Genomic DNA, 19,137 nt, shown 5'->3' with positions numbered 1-19,137 from the left:
CCTAGCAGTGCTATTGCTGGGTCATAGGGTAAGTCTATTTTTAATTTTTTGAGGAATCTCCACACTGTTCTCCAGAGCGGCTGCACAGTTTTCATTCCCACCAACAGTGCAAGAGGGTTCCGTTTCTCCACATCCTCGCCAGCATCTATAGTCTCCTGATTTGTTCATTTTAGCCACTCTGACTGGCGTGAGGTGATATCTGAGTGTGGTTTTGATTTGTGTTTCCCTGATGAGGAGTGACATTGAGCATCTTTTTGTGTGCCTGTTGGCCATCCGGATATCTTCTTTAGACAAGTATCTATTCATGTTATCTGCCCATTTCTTCACTGGGTTATTTGTTTTTAGGGTGTGGAGTTGGTGAGCTCTTTATAGATTTTGGATACTAGCCCTTTGTCTGATATGTCATTAGCAAATATCTTTTCACATTCTGTTGGTTGCCTTTTAGTTTTGTTGATTGTTTCCTTTGCTGTGCAGAAGCTTTTTGTCTTCATGAGGTCCCAATATTTCATTTTTGCTTTTAATTCCCTTTCATTTGGGGATGTGTCAAGTAAGAAATTGCTGCGGCTGAGGTCAGAGAGGTCTTTTCCTGCTTTCTCCTCTAGGGTTTTGATGGTTTCCTGTCTCACATTTAGGTCCTTTATCCATTTTGAGTTTATTTTTGTGAATGGTGTGAGAAAGTGGTCTAGTTTCAACCTTCTGTATGTAGCTGTCCAGTTCTCCCAGCACCATTTGTTAAAGAGACTGTCTTTTTTTCCATTGGATGTTCTTTTCTGCTTTGTCAAAGATTAGTTGGCCATATGTTTGTGGGTTTAGTTCTGGGGTTTCTATTCTATTCCATTGGTTTATGTGTCTGCTTTTGTGCCAATACCATGCTGTCTTGATGATGACAGCTTTGTAGTAGAGGCTAAAGTCTGGGATTGTGATGCCTCCTGCTTTGGTCTTCTTCTTCAATATTACTTTGGCTATTCGGGGCCTTTTATGGTTCCATATGAATTTTAGGATTGCTTGTTCTAGTTTCGAGAAGAATGTTGGTGCAATTTCGATTGGGATTGCATTGAATGTGTAGATAGCTTTGGGTAGTATTGACATTTTGACAATATGTATTTTTCCAATCCATGAGCACGGGATGTTTTTCCATTTCTTTATATCTTCTTCACTTTCCTTCATAGGCTTTCTATAGTTTTCAGTATACAGATCCTTTACATCTTTGGTTAGATTTATTCCTAGGTATTTTATGCTTCTTGGTGCAATTGTGAATGGGATCAGTTTCTTCATTTGTCTTTCTGTTGCTTCATTATTAGTGTATAAGAATGCAACTGATTTCTGTACATTGATTTTGTATCCTGCGACTTTGCTGAATTCATGTATCAGTTCTAGCAGACTTTTGGTGGAGTCTATCAGGTTTTCCATGTATAATATCATGTCATCTGAAAAAATGAAAGCTTGACTTTATCTTTGCCAATTTTGATGCCTTTGATTTCCTTTTGTTGTCTGATTGCTGATGCTAGCACTTCCAACACTGTGTTAAACAACAGCAGTAAGAGTGGACATCCCTGTCGTGTTCCTGAACTCAGGGAAAAAGCTCTCAGTTTTTCCCCATTGAGGATGATGTTAGCTGTGGGCTTTTCATAAATGGCCTTTATGATCTTTAAGATTGTTCCTTCTATCCCGACTTTCTCGAGGGTTTTTATTAAGAAAGGTTGCTGAATTTTGACAAATGCCTTTTCTGCATCGATGGACAGGATCATATGGTTCTTATCTTTTCTTTTATTAATGTGATGTATCACGTTGATTCATTTGTGAATGTTGAACCAGCCCTGCATCTCAGGAATGAATCCCACTTAATCATGGTGAATAATTCTTTTTATATGTTGTTGAATTTGGTTTGCTAGTATCTTATTGAGAATTTTTGCATCCGTATTCATCAGGGATATTGGCCTGTAGTTCTCGTTTTTTACTGGGTCTCTGGTTTAGGAATCAAAGTAATACTGGCTTCAGAGAATGAGTCTGGAAGTTTTCCTTCCCTTTCTATTTTTTGGAATAGCTTGAGAAGGATAGGTATTATCTCTGCTTTAAACGTGTGGTAGAACTCACCTGGGAAGCCATCTGGTCCTGGAGTCTTATTTCTGGGAGATTTTTGATGACTGATTCAATTTCTTCGCTGGTTATGGGTCTGTTCAAGCTTTCTCTTTCCTCCTGATTGAGTTTGGAAGAGTGTGGATGTTTAGGAATTTGTCCATTTCTTCCTGGTTGTCCCGTTTGTTGGCATATAATTTTTCATAGTATTCCCTGATAATTGCTTGTATCTCTGAGGGATTGGTTGTAATAATTCCATTTTCATTCATGATTTTATCTATTTGGGTCATCTCCTTTTCTTTTTGAGAAGCCTGGCTAGAGGTTTGTCAATTTTGTTTATTTTTTCAAAAAACCAAGTCTTGCTTTCATTGATCTGCTCTACAGTTTTTTTAGATTCTATATTGTTTATTTCTGCTCTGATCTTTATTATTTCTCTTCTTCTGCTGGGTTTAGGCTGTCTTTGCTGTTTTGTTTCTATTTCCTTTAGGTGCTGTTAGATTTCATATTTGGGATTTTTCTTGTTTCTTGAGATAGGCTTGGATTGCAATGTATTTTCCTCTCAGGACTGCCTTTGCTGCATCCCAAAGTGTTTGGATTGTCGTATTTTCATTTTTGTTTGTTTCCATATATTTTTAAATCCTTTTCTAATTGCCTGGTTGACCCAATCATTCTTTAGTAGGGTGTTCTTTAACCTCCATGCTTTTGGAGGTTTTCCCGACTTTTTCTTGTGGTTGATTTCAAGCTTCATAGCATTGTGGTCTGAAAGTATGCATGGTATGATTTCAATTCTTGTATACTTATGAAGGGCTGTTTTGTGACCCAGTATGTGATCTATCTTGGAGAATGTTTCATGTGCACTCGAGAAGAAAGTATATTCTGTTGCTTTGGGATGCAGAGTTCTAAATATATCTGTCAAGTCCATCTGATCCAATGTATCATTCAGGGCCCTTGTTTCTTTACTGACCATGTGTCTAGATGATCTATCCATTTCTGTGAGTGGAGTGTTAAAGTCCCCTGCAATTACCACATTCTTATCAATAAGGTTGCTTATGTTTGTGAGTAATTGTTTTATGTATTTGGGGGTTCCTGTGTTCAGTGCATAGACATTTATAATTGTTAGCCTTTCCTGATGGATAGACCCTGTGATTATTATATAATGCCCTTCTTCATCTCTTGTTACAGCCTTTAGTTGAAAGTCTAGTTTGTCTGATATAAGTATGGCTACTCCAGCTTTCTTTTGACTTCCAGTGGCATGATACATAGTTCTCCATCCCCTCACTCTCAATCTGAAGATGTCCTCAGGTCTAAAATGAGTCTCATATAGACAACAAATAGATGGGTCTTGTTCTTTTATCCATTTTGATACCTATGGCTTTTAGTTGGCGCATTTAGTCCATTTACATTCAGTGTTATTATAGAAACATATGGGTGTAGATCTCTTGTGATGTCCGTAGGTTTCATGCTTGTAGCGATGTCTCTGGTACTTTGTCTCACAGGATCCCCCTTAGGATCTCTTGTAGGGCTGGTTTAGTGGTGATGAATTCCTTCAGTTTTTGTTTGTTTGGGAAGACCTTTATCTCTCCTTCTATTCTGAATGACAGACTTGCTGGATAAAGGATTTTCACTGCATATTTTTTCTGTTCATCACATTGAAGATCTCCTGCCATTCTTGCTGGCCTGCCAAGTGTTAGTAGAGAGATCGGTCAGGAGTCTTAGAGGTCTCCCTTTATATGTTAGAGCACATTTAACTCTAGCTGCTGTCAGAATTTTCTCTTTATCCTTGTATTTTGCCAGTTTCACTATGATATCGTGCAGAAGATCGATTCAAGTTCTGTCGGAAGGGAGTTCTCTGTGCCTCTTGGATTTCAATGCCTTTTTCCTTCCCCAGATCAGGGAAGTTCTCAGCTATTATTTCTTCAAGTACACCTTCAGTACCTTTCCCTCTCTCTTCCTCCTCTGGAATACTAATTATGCATAGAGTATTTCTCTTTAGTGCATCACTTAGTTCTCTAATTTTCCCCTCATCCTCCTGGATTTTTTTATCTCTTTTTTTCTCAGCTTCTTCTTTTCCATAATTTTATCTTCTAGTTCACCTATTCTCTCCTCTGCCTCTTTAATGAGAGCCGTGGTTGTCTCCATTTTATTTTGTAGCTCATTGATAGCATTTTTTAGCTCCTCCTGGCTGTTCCTTAGTCCCTTGATCTCTGTAGCAAGAGATTCTCTGCTGTTCTTTATACTGTTTTCAAACCCAGCGATTAATTTTATAACTATTATTCTAAATTCACTTTCCGTTATATTGTTTAAATAGTTTTTGATCAGTTCATTAGCTGTTGTTATTTCCTGGACGTTTGTTTGAGGAGAATTCTTCTGTTTCATCATTTTGGATATCCCTAGAGTGGTGCGGAACTGCAGTTTACTTCCCCTGTGCTCTCTTGAATAACTTGCATTGGTGGGCACGGCTACAGTCAGACCTGATGTCAGCCCTCAGCCCACTGCTGGGGTCATAGTCAGACTGGTGTGTACCTTCTCTTCCCCTCTCCTAGGGGCGGGATTCACTGTGAGGTGGCATGGCCCATCTAGGCTCCTTGCACACTGCCAGGTTTGTGGTGCTGGGGATCTGGGGTATTAGCTGGGGTGGATAGGCAAGGTGCACAGGGGTGGGAGGGGCAGGCTCAGCTCACTTTTCCTTTGGAGATCCACTTTGGGAGGGGCCCTGTGGCACCGGGAGGGAGTCAGACCCGCTAGAGGGATGGATCTGCAGAAGCACAGGTTGGGTGTTTGTGCGGTGCAAGCAAGTTCCCTGGCAGGAACTGGTTCCCTTTGGGATTTTGGCTCAGGGATAGGCAAAGGAAATGGCACTGGTAAGCACCTTTGTTCCCTGCCAAGCTGTGCTCTGTCTTCCGGGGCTCAACAACTCTCCCTCCCGTTGTCCTCCAGCCCTCCAATTCTCCGAGCAGATCCATTAGCTTATAACCTTCCAGATGTCAAGTCCTGGTTAGTGTCAGAACACACTCCGTCTGGCCCCTCCGCTTTTGTAAGCCAGACTCTGCTTGGGGGCTCTGCTTGGCCGGCGGGCTGCCCCTCCACCCCGGCTCCCTTCTGCCAGTCCGTGTAGCGCGCATCAGTTCGCTGCCCTTCCTACCCTCTTCCGTGGGCCTCTCGTCTGCACCTGGCTCCGGAGACTCCATTCTGCTAGTCTTCTGGTGGTTTTCTGGGTTATTTAGGCAGGTGTAGGTGGAATCTAAGTGATCAGCAGGACGCGTGGTGAGCCCAGCATCTTCCTACGCCGCCATCTTCCCAGGATCCTGCATCTTTTTATTTTTAACATGCACTCCCAGTGATGGTGATGGTAGTGGGCATTGATATCTGTACAATCTCAGCAGCTGTAACTTTGAAAGGAAACATTTCCATTGTCTTATCTGTCAGATGTGGTAACTGACTGGGCCTCTGAATGCATTGGCTAGATGGTTTGGTGTCATGAAGACTTAGTCAATAACTTATAAAATCTACTTTCATATATAATGTAACTGTGCAATTCTTTCTATGATGACTGCTTTCACTTTCAGAAAATCAAGACATACAACACCATTTCTATTTAAACTCATGGAATGCTTCCTGCTCATGAGTTTGTGTTTTGGAATTTTTTGTTTCATTTTCAGTAATGAGGTTGGGGCTTTGAAGTATGGTTTTCTTTAAGATTCATCATGACCTGTTTTTCCAAGGATCCATAATGATGTGGTGCTTACATTTCATAAAAAGCCCATACTGGAGATGAAAACATATGCTGCTCTGCTTTCTGGTATTCCATTTGGAAGGTATTTATGAAAGTGTCAGGGAGATAGGTAAAATGTCCTTAACCATATTTAAAATTTCCAGGAGAATCCATTGGCAAAATGGCTTCCAGTAATTTAAAGTAATTTAATATACTGTAGGCAAAATCCCCTTTACCCATTTGTTACCTTAAGTGAGAGAAATATCACCCAAAGATTGCATTAAGGTGACTGTTAAAAAGCTTCCATATATCCCCAGAAGGAACAAAGGCTACTGATGGATTTTAACCTTGGTCCAGGGAATGCAATCGGCTTGCAGGTGTTTCAAAAAGTGTAGATGGATCCCAAGGACCTAAAACCTGTCTACTCCAGGGTCCCTTAATTCCAGGCTGAACAGCAGGTAAATCGTCAAAACTAGCAAAGGATGGGTGGAGATGTTTCTGGTGACAACTGAAAATCAGTTCTTTAATGGAAGAGAAGGCTCAGGAGTCAGTTAGTGCAGGTTTGGGTCCTGGTACAACACATATTGAGCATATGCCCTTGGGAAAGCTATCTACCTTGTTGTGCATCCACTTCCTTATCTGTAAAATGTGCATGATGATAATCATATCTGCTTTTGTAAGGCTGTTGTGTGCATTCCATGCAAATGTACATCAGGCTGCATATCCTGTAACAGTAAGCTGTCACTTTTCTTATTATGTCTGGAGCTGTAGGCCCTCTTGCCATTTCTCAGTGAACCCCACAGGTATTCAGCTGTGATGCTTTTACAATGTACAAATAATTTGCTGATTTATTCATTTTCTGTCTACACATGGGTGGTTTTTATAATAGGACAGAAAGGCTAGTTTACTTAGTGTAGAAATTTTAAAAAGTTCCTGGAGTGGGAAGGCTGGGGTGGACGTTTCATGGAGTATCTGAAAAGATGTATGTGATTTGGATAGATGTATTATAGTGGAAGCTTAATGGACAGAAGCCTCTCTAGCCAAACTACTCATCCCACCAGCTTGCCTGGGGATACAGTATTCCACCATTGTGACGTACAGATTAGCTAAAAGCATTGCTGTGATAGGAGTCAGTCATCCTGATTAACCAAGTACCACCTAGCAGAATCCTGGGAGAATGTATTCGTGGATGTGTTTTGTGGGGAAGAAGCACAGAGATATGAGTGTTGCTGAATTTAATAAAGCCCAGTGAACTGGGTAGGGCATTGAGCGCTGTGCCATGACATGGTCACCATTGCAGCACCACAGTCTACATACTTGGCTTGCAGCAGGTGCCCAGCAATCTCTGACTGCAAGGTAGGGTTCCTTCACTCATCCTTTCATCATTGCTAAGGGCTCAAGGACTCCTTTTCCTCTACTCCTGACACTTCTTTGTCCTAAATATCTTTTAAGTCTCAGCTTATTCAAAGCTTTGCCCCTCTTTTAAGATAATTAAAATCCAAATGCCTTGAAACTGGATATGTATTGCATTGGCCATCATTCTGTTCTCTGAGACCCCCAAGCTTCACATTTTCCCCCTCTTGCTCAACTCTGTAAGCACTTAAATTTCTTGCCTTGGGAAGATATGATTTTCTTCAGGGCATCTTCTCTGTTGCCCCAAAGAGTCATGTATTTCTCTGTACTTCTGTGGCCAATATTTTTTTCTATTTTATTGGAAATAAGTATAGACTCAGAGATATTACAAAAATAGTACAAAGGGATACTTATCACTCAGCTGACCCCAATGGTAATATTTTATATAACTATAGAACATTCTCAAATCTGAGACATTGACATTAGCACTACATAATTAACTATTAGGCTGTCGGTTTTACTTGGATTTCACAGTTCTCGAGTACACTAGTTTGCATGTACGTTTCTGTGCATAGTTCAATGCACAGATTGATTTTATCAATCAAATAAAGATTCTCTCCTTGAACACATTCTAGTCAGGTTTTTCTGAGTTCTTTTCAACTAGGCCCCTTTGGACATGTCCTCAAGAACACAGTTTTTTTTTTTAATTTTTAAAAATGCTTTTATTTTTATTTTTGAGAGAGACAGAGCACAGGCAAGAGAGGGGCAGAGAAGGAGAGGGAGACACAGAATCAGAAGCATGATCCAGGCTCTGAGCTGTCAGCACAGAGTCCGATATGGGGCTCAAACTCATGAACTGCGAGATCATGACCTGAGCCCAAGTCGGACGCTTAACTGACCTGAGCTACCCAGGTACCCCAGTCAAGAGCCCATTACAAAAAAAAAATATATATATATATATATATATATATATATATATATATATATAATATAAATATATATAAATATATATTATATAAATATATTTGTTTGTTTGCTTATTTATTTATTTAATATGAAATTTATTGTCAAATTGGTTTCCATACAACACCCAGTACTCATCCCAACAGGTGCCCTCCTCAATACCCATCACCCACCCTCCCCACCCTCCCACCCCCCATCAACCCTCAGTTTGTTCTCAGTTTTTAAGAGCCTCTTATGTTGTGGCTCCCTCCCTCTTTTTTTTTTCCTTCCCCCCCCCACCCATGGTCTTCTGTTAAGTTTCTCAGGATCCACATAAGAGTGAAAACATATGGTATCTGTCTTTCTCTGTATGACTTATTTCAGTTAGCATAACACTCTCCAGTTCCACCCACATTGCTACAAAAGGCCATATTTCATTCTTTCTCATTGACAAGTAGTATTCCATTGTGTATATAAACCATAATTTCTTTATCCATTCATCAGTTGATGGACATTTAGGCTTCAAGAGCCCATTTTTAACAAGAATCCTGATAAATTAGTTTGGCTGGAATTCCCCACCCTCCATATCTGATCACCTTGATATCTGACCAAATTCCTTATCTCCACTACCCCCCTGGTCTGACTTCAGCAAGAATTCCTCCTTACTCATGACATTTCCTCTTATAAATTTTCCATCCACTGACCCTACCCATTCCCTGACCCTGCTCCTTGGCTATAAATTCCTACTTTCCTTGTTAGATGTGGAGTTCAATCCGACCTCTCTCCCCTATAACAAAATGCTATTTTAGTAGACCCTGTATCTATCACAATGGTCCCCCTGAATAAAATCTGCCTTACCATTTAAACAAGTATCAAGAATGAATAATTCTTTCTTCAACAATCAAGATACAGAACTTTCTCTCACCACCAAGAACTCTCTCACCACACTTAATTTCCTGTTTACTTGTCTGACTCCCACAGGTTATCACCTGCTTCAGGACAGGGTTTTGTTTACCCAGGACTTTCATATGAAACAGAGTAAGTACTCAGAAAATACAAGGTGAATAATGAGTAAATGAATACAGAGTCTTTTCATTCTAGAATGACTGCTGTGTATCCAGCCTTATACTGTGAGGGCCTTAGGGACATCAAGACATGCCCTAATATCTGCTGTCTGCTAAGGTCCTGGACAAGGAAGCCAACACAGGCAAGAAAGACTCTACACTTCCAAACCTAGAAATTCCAGGGGCAAACAATTGTGTCTGAAGCCTATAATTTAGGATAAGCCATTTTCTGTCCCTTTGTTTGGTTTTAAGAAAACTATTTTGGGTAACTTTTATGGTACAGTCTCCTAAATTCCATATTGGCTCCCAGTAAGGATTCCTGAGGTTCTCAATGGACTGAGTAAGTTATTGCTGCCTCTCAGTGCCTGACTTAACTCAAAATCTGCACTACTTAGCACTGAAGGAAGCTGGTGATGAAAAGACACTAGACAGGTAGCTGTTCAAGTAGTCATACAGGGTCATTTTTAAAGAACTATCTGTGCCTACCATGATTATACAGAATAGAGAAGCTCCTCTTTGTCACCATCTCCACCTCCATATTTTCAAGGTATCTTTGGATTTTATCCCTCCTGGATACATAGAAAAGTTAAAGAAATGGACCCAAGAGGAACATTTTCTTAAGGTTTTTGTTTTGCTATTTTTAATTATTTTCTTCTGCTTTTGTTTATTTGTTTGCAAACTTGTATAGTTTGGAAAAACTTTATGAGCACAGATCATGTAGGCAAGATTAATTTTGTCCAATAATCAAATCTACTCCTGTGACAAAAAGAACTAGCTTAAGTTTAAAAGTGTTTGGTGAATAAAATTAATTGCCTCTATTAAATAAAATGCATTCTGTCCAATACATATAGGTATTCTGTCAACAAGACAAATGGACTCAGTAGTATAAGTATCTCTGTGGATGAAATGCATAATAATGTAATTACTTTGCCAACAAAATGCTAACTTGCTTTAATCATTCTGTTCACAACATAATGTAAAGTGATTTAGTGGTAAAATGAATCCACTTACAAATTGTTTTATGGTCATAATGCAGCCCTTTGGTGGAATGTGAATTTATGATAATAATTTTATGGGCACATGATTTTCCAATTAAAATGTCTTTTCACAGATAAAATGAGAGTGTTACAAATGGCTCCCAATAACCGTATGCCAAGTAACAGGAAGAAAGGGCTGTCACCTACATTAAGCAAAGCCTCAATCCAAAAGGCTTGAAAGCTCAAAACGTGATTTACTTTAATCTAATTTGTAATTTCGTTCTCTCCCATTGAGAACTATTTGCTTCCTGCCTTTACTGACCCAATAACAAAAATTAGATCCAGCAACAAGCCCACCAATCACTGGCTGCCATGGTTCTTCCCTGGGCCTTAATTGACTATGCCATATTGTTCATTAATAAGCACTTAGAACTAGAGCAGTTCTTTCTGCTATCTAACATGGGCCCCATTATCTTCAGTACAATAATTAATGCACCCATTAAAATGGAATAAATCAGTATAATATAGTGGTTTTTAATTTGAAGGTTGTGATGGAGGGAAAAATGTTTCTATCTGGGCTAATTGTCATAATTTCCTTTTAGTAAGATACAATGCCCTTCAATTGCTGTTCAGTTGGGACTTGATTGCCTCTTCAGGCTTAGGTTCTTGGAAATGGCCCCTTCCACAATGAGTTATCCTTGTTGGAGAGAAGAGCAATGTGCTCCAGCATCCCTGTTTGTTTTCTCCATAGCAGGTAACACAGCTGATAAACTCTGGATGCTTGTCTGACCTTGTTCTATGAAGAGAGGTGGGAGGCAGTCCCTAACATGCTTCCCTAGCTTGGTCACTGTTTGCATGGTGGTATATGCTTCCCTCCTCAAGCAAGGCAGCTTAATTTCTGTTCTGTTGAGAGTCTCACATTCTTTCAGATATTCTTTTCTGGAGGCCAACTCACTGGAAATGAAGCAAATGTGTTTTAAGGCTGTGAAGAGGAGAGAGTCAGAGATGTTGGGTGGTTCTGTGGAGAGAGAGCAGAATTAGTGGTGAGAACAGAAGTGGCGGGGAACAAAGCTGGTATGGAAGTTGGTTCTGCTGCTCCTTGGCTGGGTTAATTTGAGTAGGTCACTCTACCATTCTGAGCTTCTCTGTCTGCATCTATAGAATAAGGATAAAGTACTGCTTACTTTAGATTACACAGATGGTTAAATGAGATAATGTACAAATATATATATATATGTATATATATATATGTATTATATATATATACATATATATATAATGTACAGCCCTCCCTTTAAGAAGAGGAGATAATTGATGATAATGGAATGAACAATTCAGATGTATTTCTCCTCTTCTGTTTCGTGTTGAATCTCAATGTCCTGCTCTATTTGCCTCCAGTGTTTTGGGAGACTCACTGGGATTTCTGACACTATGCACATTGCCTTCTCTTCTGTCTGGGCAGTCAGAGCCCTTGAAGGTGCTGCTCTCCACCTATAGCACTACATATACTTGCAGGAAGAATGCTGGGGCATTGCTCAAGGCATTGCTGCCTTGGGCTTTTGAAGTCCCAGTCTCGTTTCCTCCCACAGATAAAGGGAACAAACCTTTCTTCACCATTCTAGTTCACAGTTTGTTCAATCCAAGATCAGAGGCAAGGCTGCCTTGGGACTCAGGCAACTACCCTGAAGACAGCCTCTTTAGCCTCTGACTAAAGCCTCCCTTTGCATGACTTAGGCCTGGCTCTGGACCTGGCTGGGGACAGACAGCAGCAATTCCCTTGTTTTCTAGTAAAACAATTTTTTGGAGGGGATCACTCTTGTTCTTTCAGCCCAATGAGTCAGTCTTTCTGGCTACAGTGATTCAGTCCAGCATGGAGACATGATTAGTGTGTCCACTTCCAGGTGATGGCTAGATAATTCATGGTCAGCTTGCTGTGCTGGTTGAGACCTGGGCTCCCCCATAGCTAAAGCTTTGCTCTGCCTTGTCCATATTGTGTGCCCAGTGCTACCACAGGACTAAGGCAGATGCTTGGGGCAGATACCGCATCAACCTGTAAACAAGTTCATTGGTAAAAGCCTTTAAAAGGATGAACAAAGAGTAGTAGTAAATGTCTTTCCCTTCATCGCCCTGTGGCCTGGTTCATTAGGATTGGCCCCATGATCCTTTCAATAGCTGATGTTATCAGATCTGCAGTCACCCCTCCCATCCCCCACCCCCCACTCCAAAGAATAGGTACAGGTAGGAGGGCAGCAGTGGATAGGAAGCTAATCAGACTCAGGGAAAGCTGTTACATGTATGATCTTATTTAATTGTCACAACAAGCCAGTGAGATAATCATTGTTATCATCTTTATTTTAAAGATGAAGAAACAAAAACCCAGAGAGGTTAAGTAGCCTGTCCAAGATGTATAGTTAGTGAGCATCAGAACCCAGGTTGGGATGAATTCCAAGTCTGTTCTCTCTTCAAATATGCTGCATTTGACAAAATATTCTCAAATTGAAGATCAACTCTTTACTTTCTCATTCCTTCTTTAATCATTTCTTTAGGCAACTGCCACTTACCAGAGATGATGCTTACAAAGATGATCAGGACACAATCTGGTACTTGAGAAGTTCAAAGGCAGCAGGAAGATGGTGGGGGCACTCAGAGAAATATGTAATTTTAATATAGAATATCTTTGGGACCTTACTTCTCCTAAGGAAGATGAGTTTTCAAAACTAAATAGAAGAAAAATACAGTACTTGTCAAGGAATCATATTATAAAACATGATCATCAACTGTTAATTTCTTTTCAGTTGATTTGAAACAATGGAATTCTTCAGCATTTTAGCAAATACTTAATTGTGTCAAAATTCAGAATCCCTGAAAGTTGATAAAAACAAGGTTTTAGAAAATTGGAGAATCATTACAATGGCATGAGTCTTGTGAGCCTCTCATTGTCAAGACATCTTCTCTGGGCCCTGGTTGAGTGGAACCATTAAGAGACGGGAGAAGTGACCAGTGGGACCTAATAAAGCCTCCAGAGCCAGGCCTCCTCTGTTCATATTTGGGTTACTCTGGCAAAAATTCCTTTGGGGATATATAAAACTTTTAATGTATTTTTTGTTTGAGAGCAAAGAGATATAAACTTTTAGCATATTAATATGCATACACACATAATACTGCTAATTTTTTTTTGAAATTGGATTGTTTTTTGGGGGGATTACCTTGGCCTTTGTTGATTTACAGGTACAATTTCAGCAAATGTGAAAAAAATGTACAAATACAGAAGGAGAGTGGAAAGCCATTTTCCTATTAAACTGAGAAAACGGAATAAATAGGTCCTGTCTCTGAAAAGTCATTTCAAGTTCCACTCAGCTCAACAGAGAATGCTGCACAATTCAGTTCTGAGCTTCTCTGAAAGGTAGGCATAGGAATTTGGCTGTCAAACACTCAGATAAACTTGTGTACATGATTCAGACTGAAAAGTTAACCAGCTTTACAGAATTGATTATAAAACCAATCAGCAGGACAAGAGAGGCAGTGAGAGTCTGGTGCAGGGCAGGCTTCCTTACAGTGCAGTGTGGCCCTATTCTTCAGCAAATGCTTCTCTTTGTCTTGATTTACTATTTTTTTTATTTTTTCATGTTTATTTATTTTTGAGAGAGAGAGACAGAGCATGAGCAGGGGAGAGGCAGAGAGAGGGAGACACAGAATCCCAAGCAGGCCCCAGGCTCCAAGCTGTTAGCACAGAGCCCAACATGGGGCTCGAACTCACGAACTGTGAGATCATGACCTGAGCTGAAGTCAGACACTCAACCAAATGAGCCACCCAGGCGCCCCTTGATTTACTATTTTTGACAGTCAGCACTTGGGAAAAAATAACATAGAAAATAACACCCAGTGTGCTTCTCTGCTTGCAAGAGGCCAGCCTCCTCTAGGCAGGGCCAAGCGTATGAAAGGCCAATTTAATTTGGGTACTTTCAAAGACTGGTTTGAAGCACACACACACAAAAAAATCCTGCTTTTATGTGTTTGTTTTCTACTAATAAGGAGATGGTCACTAGCTTAAAGTCCAAGTTTTCTTCTGTTTCTGTTTTTGATTGATAGGTTAAATATGTGTAATTAATTTTGTTGTTTCAGCCTCATGATGACATAATCCTGGCAAAGAAGTTTTTTCTTTTATGGTGTTTTCATTAATTTGTTCTGATTAACTTTATTTATCCAGCTTGGTGATATCTGAGTTTTCATCATACACTTCAGTGGTAAAGCCTTTTGAACATGCCCCTCACCCCATATGTCAATATTTATTCTTAAATTATAAGTATGTACTATCTTTAGCTAATATCTCAGGACACAACTGGTCCTTAGGGTGAGGCTTATCATTAATGACAATAAATAGAAAATATTTTGATTATTTTGTTTGTTTTTGTAGACTTTTCGACCAATCTAATTAGGTAATCATGATTTCAACCTTATAATGTGGCTGACAAACTCAGACTAGGAGATGGAGTTCTATCACCCCATTTTCTTGTTGGTTTTCTGTGCTCATATGATTTGTATTATCTTCATTTTGTAGTTTGTGAGAAACTTGTTAAGCTTTCTGTTCATTGGTGAATGTTTGGTTAAGACAAGATATTACTATCCACAAATCCACTAACCAAGGACAGCTAAGCTGCAGAAGGAATGTTTACTTTTGATCTGTGAAACTCCGCACTCCCCTCAAGGTACTTCGTGGACCACATGGAACATATTTCAACCTGACAAACAATCAGGGAAAGGGATTCAGGGACAATCAGGCATTAAATATTTGTAAACTATTTTTTAAGCATTTCTAATGTTCTCTTCTTGTGCTTCAATAGATTGTCCTGTAAATCCTTGAAGGTGTATGCAACCCCATTTAAGATATTATCTGACTCCTGTAGACTTTGTGGATCTAAGGAGACACAGAACACATTAAAGAGGCTTAAGGACCTCATCTTGGACAGGGGAATCTCTGGGACTAGCAGGGGTTGGGCCTTGAAGTGACCAAATTCTTGATGTAAAGGTGGTTTCAGAAAGGAATTTGCAGTATTGCAAAGTGTCAAAGGCAAGCTTCACCTGCATCACAACTTTGATGATATTCTATCACTTATCTTATGAATTAAGTATTCTTTCTTCTGCCTGATGCTTTGACCTTTGACTTGGTTTTGAATTTGATGGATTTTGTAATACTGTGTGTCCTACACATAGGAAGCATCCATGTAGGTTGAATAATAACATTTAATGTCACTTTATATTCCTTGGTTGTCTTTAAATTTAGCAATAAAGAACTTAATGGTGTTTTTCTCTCTTTAAAATCCTATGCCTTTTTGGGGTGCCTGGGTGGCTCAGTTGGTTACAGTCCAACTCTTGATTCTGGCCCTGGTAATGATCTCACAGTAGTGAGATCAAGCCCTGAGTCAGGCTCTGTGTTGAGCATGGAGCCTCCTTGAGATTGTCTTTTTCTCTCCCCCCCTCTCTCCCTTTGCCCCCACCCCTTCCGTGCATGCACTCTCTCTCTCAAAATAAATAAATAAACTTTAAAAAAAGAAGGGGGAAAAAGAAGAAATAAATGAAAGATCATGAGACCCACATGTTTAATGGGAGTGAGACTATTTTTTCTTACCATACTGAACATGTAGGAATAGTCTTTAATTGCGCAAACTGTGTCTATGTTGAAATAACATATGTAATCACTTTACCTATTTACATTATATTTTTGTAGGAATTTGAATGTTCAAACCCTGTTTTAATAGAATAATGAATGAAAAAAAGTAAAAATATCTAAATTACTTCTCACTGCTCTTAAGCTTTCCCATAACTTTCTGAGATTTAAGAAAGCTTGGATAGAAATGCAGGCTACAGTTTGAAATTCAGTCAGAATCTCTTCTTTTGTAGAACTCATACCAAGGCAAGTTTTCTGTAGCATCTGAACAAATACTTACTGAGAGAATGACCTTAGCAGTCACTAGAGTTTCAGGGCATAGAATGTTTCTTCATGTCTGTTGTGCTTAAATATGTCATGGTAGATGTATGAGCCTTTAGAATCACAGTCTTGCCTTATTTTCTGATCAGTGAATTAGATGGTGAGCTGTTTGAAGCCCTCTGGAATATATCATTTAATAGAGCCTGGGACTCTAGATTTTGTGAGCTATAGAGAAAGAAAAAAATAATAAAAAGAAGATATAGCTGCAATTTGGGATAAATATATGTACCACTTTTCACTCTATTTTCCCAAAGGCAATTAAATGATTTGAAACTAGCTAAAATAAGTGTCTGATTTAGAGATGCAGTCTTAAAGTGCAGAGCATGGCCTCAAATACATATTAATGATTACAACAATTAAACCAGAACTGCAACCACCCTGTTGTGACTCAGAGATTCTACTTCTTTTACTTCTGCCTGACTTGCTCTTTTTCCCTTTTCATTGTATTTATCAAGTGTCTTTTTGTATTTGGGCATTTAGGTGACTGTGTGTATATCTGGAAACCCTTATTAATGGTTTCTTTTTCTTTGGTGCCTTCACTGGTTATTTGTTTCCCAGACCAGGTAGGCTTACTTCCAATAGGTCAGAGGGTGAAACATTAAGTTGCATCCAAACTCAGCAAACAAGTGCTGAGATAGGTTGATCATGTTTGCTGTGGGTCAAGGAGTGGCCACTTGCCACTTGTAGCTACATTTGCCATTTCTGCTACAGATAGAGGTGGCACACTTTGAGCAGCATCTGATACTTAATAGTGTTATGTTTAGCTAGGATACTACTGGTGCACAACATGTGTGTATTTAAGGAAATTAACTGTCAGCATTTAAACATCACAAAATTTTACATTTAAAAAAATCTAGGTCACCTGGATGGCTTAGTTGGCTAAGTGTCTGATTCTTAGTTTTGACTCAGGTCATGATCTCATAGTTCATGAGTTTGAGTCTTGCATTGGGCTCTGCAGAGACTGCTTGAGATTCTCTCTCTTTTTCTCTCTCTCCTTCTCTCTGCCCTTCCTCTACTTGTTCTCTCTCAACATAAAAAAACATTAGATTTTGGAGGAAATTTTAGAAGATCTAGAGAGTTTGAGTCCACATGGTCTAGTGACAAAAGTTGTCAAGGTTAAGGAGCAGCTGTGCCTTCCCAGTTTACCTCAGTGCTCTCTGCTTCATATGATTTTCTCACATCTGTATCTGCTGATTCTCTGTGAGCATCTGAGCTTGTGAATACAGATCCATACTAATGCAAAAATTATTTCTCATGTGTTTACCCTCCTCCCAGAAAAGGCAGTGTGGCCCAGCTAAGATGACACTGATCTTGGAAACAAAATGTCTAATTTCACATTTAAGTTTGGTGTAACTTTCGGAAATTCACCGAAACTCTCAATTCCTCAGACATTTTAGTTGTAAAATGAAAAGAGTCATCCTGTAGACAGTTGTTTGGAAATCAAATGAGATGATGCATTACAATGCATTACAATTGCACTATAGTACAATGCACTATACTATACAATATATAGGGTCACAGATCAGTAATGATAACATAAAAAGCCACAACAATAAAAATAGTGAAGAAGGCCTAAATTGTTTTCATAATTGCCTGCAATAAGAAGAGCTTTTTTTTTTTTTTAATTTGGCCCCAAGAATAGAAGGAAGATAGAAAATGAGCAGAAGGTATAAAAGTTTTTAAAGGAACTTGTATTTTTTTGAAACAGGAACACAGTGGAGGGTTTGTACTTTTGCAATTAATAAGCCTAAGGAGCCAATAAGCAGAGGCAGCTGAGGTAGGAGACCCTCCCTGGGCCTGATGTGAACTTTTGTCATTGCAATGTATTCACAGCATTCTGGCTGGCTGGTAGGCAGTCTGTCAATCCAACAAACCTTGGTTATTGGGCAGTTTATTATTAAGGCAAATAAGGAGAGTACATATAGTTTCAGGACATGTATGAAATTACATAGACCCTAAAATAAATTTGACTCTGGTTGAGTGTGAATGTTAGCATTCAAAGAAATGGATGGCATTGATATTGGTTTCATTTGCTCTATTAAAAACAAATGATTTGAAATTGTTTTTGTAAGAAAAAAAATGATTGAATATGGACAATTTCATGTTTTCAACTTAGCAGTTTAGGCTGCTATAAAAGAATACCATACAGTGGGTATCTTTTAAAGAATAGAAGTTTATTTTTTTTACATTTTAGAGCCTGGCAGATTTGGTGTCTGGTGAGAGCCCACTTCCTATTTCAAAACAGCCATCTTATTGCTGTGTCTCCATATGGTGGAAGGTGTCAGGGATCTCTCTGGGGTCTCTTTTATAAGAGCACTTAGTCCCAGGGCGCCTGGGTTTGTGTCGGTTAAGCATCTGACTTCGGCTCAGGTCACGATCTCGCAGTTCGTGAGTTCGAGCCCCGCATCGGGCTCTGTGCTGAGAGCTCAGAGCCTAGAGCCTGCTTTCGATTCTGTGTGTGTCTCTCTCTGCTCCGCCCCCGCTCATGCTCGCTCTCTCTCTCTCTCTCTCTCTCTCTCAGAAATAAAGAAACATTAAAGGAAATTAAAAAAAAAAAGAGTACTAGTCCCATTCATGAAAGCTCTACCCTCATGACCTAATCACCTCCCAAAGATCCTATCTCTTAATCCCATCTCATTGGGAATTAGGGTTCTAACATATGAATTTGGGGGGAAGAGTGACCTAGGAAGAAATAAGTCTGAATCAGATCTGGTCTCTGCCCTCTAGATGCTCTCAGAAACAATCCTGCTCAAGGCCAGCCATGAGAAGGCCCATAACCAAGCAGTGGCAGAGAAGTTAATCTTGTCTGGGACAATCTGGGAAAGTCTGTTGGAGGAAGTAAACTATGAACTGGGACTTAAAAGCAGATCAGGAGTGTGGGATAGAGCTAGGTGATGGTGGTGATGGAGAACATGTTTCTCCTTTAAATCTTATTATTAAATGCTAAATACATTCATTTCTGGTGTTTGGCTTGGGAATGCCTAAGTCCACAGGGCCTGGGAACATCTGAAAGAAAATAGAAACAGT

The sequence above is a fragment of the Felis catus genome, chromosome E2 (genome assembly GCF_018350175.1).
Source record: "Felis catus isolate Fca126 chromosome E2, F.catus_Fca126_mat1.0, whole genome shotgun sequence".
In the NCBI taxonomy this organism is placed as follows: domain Eukaryota; kingdom Metazoa; phylum Chordata; class Mammalia; order Carnivora; family Felidae; genus Felis; species Felis catus.
This window is presented reverse-complemented; position numbering follows the sequence as displayed.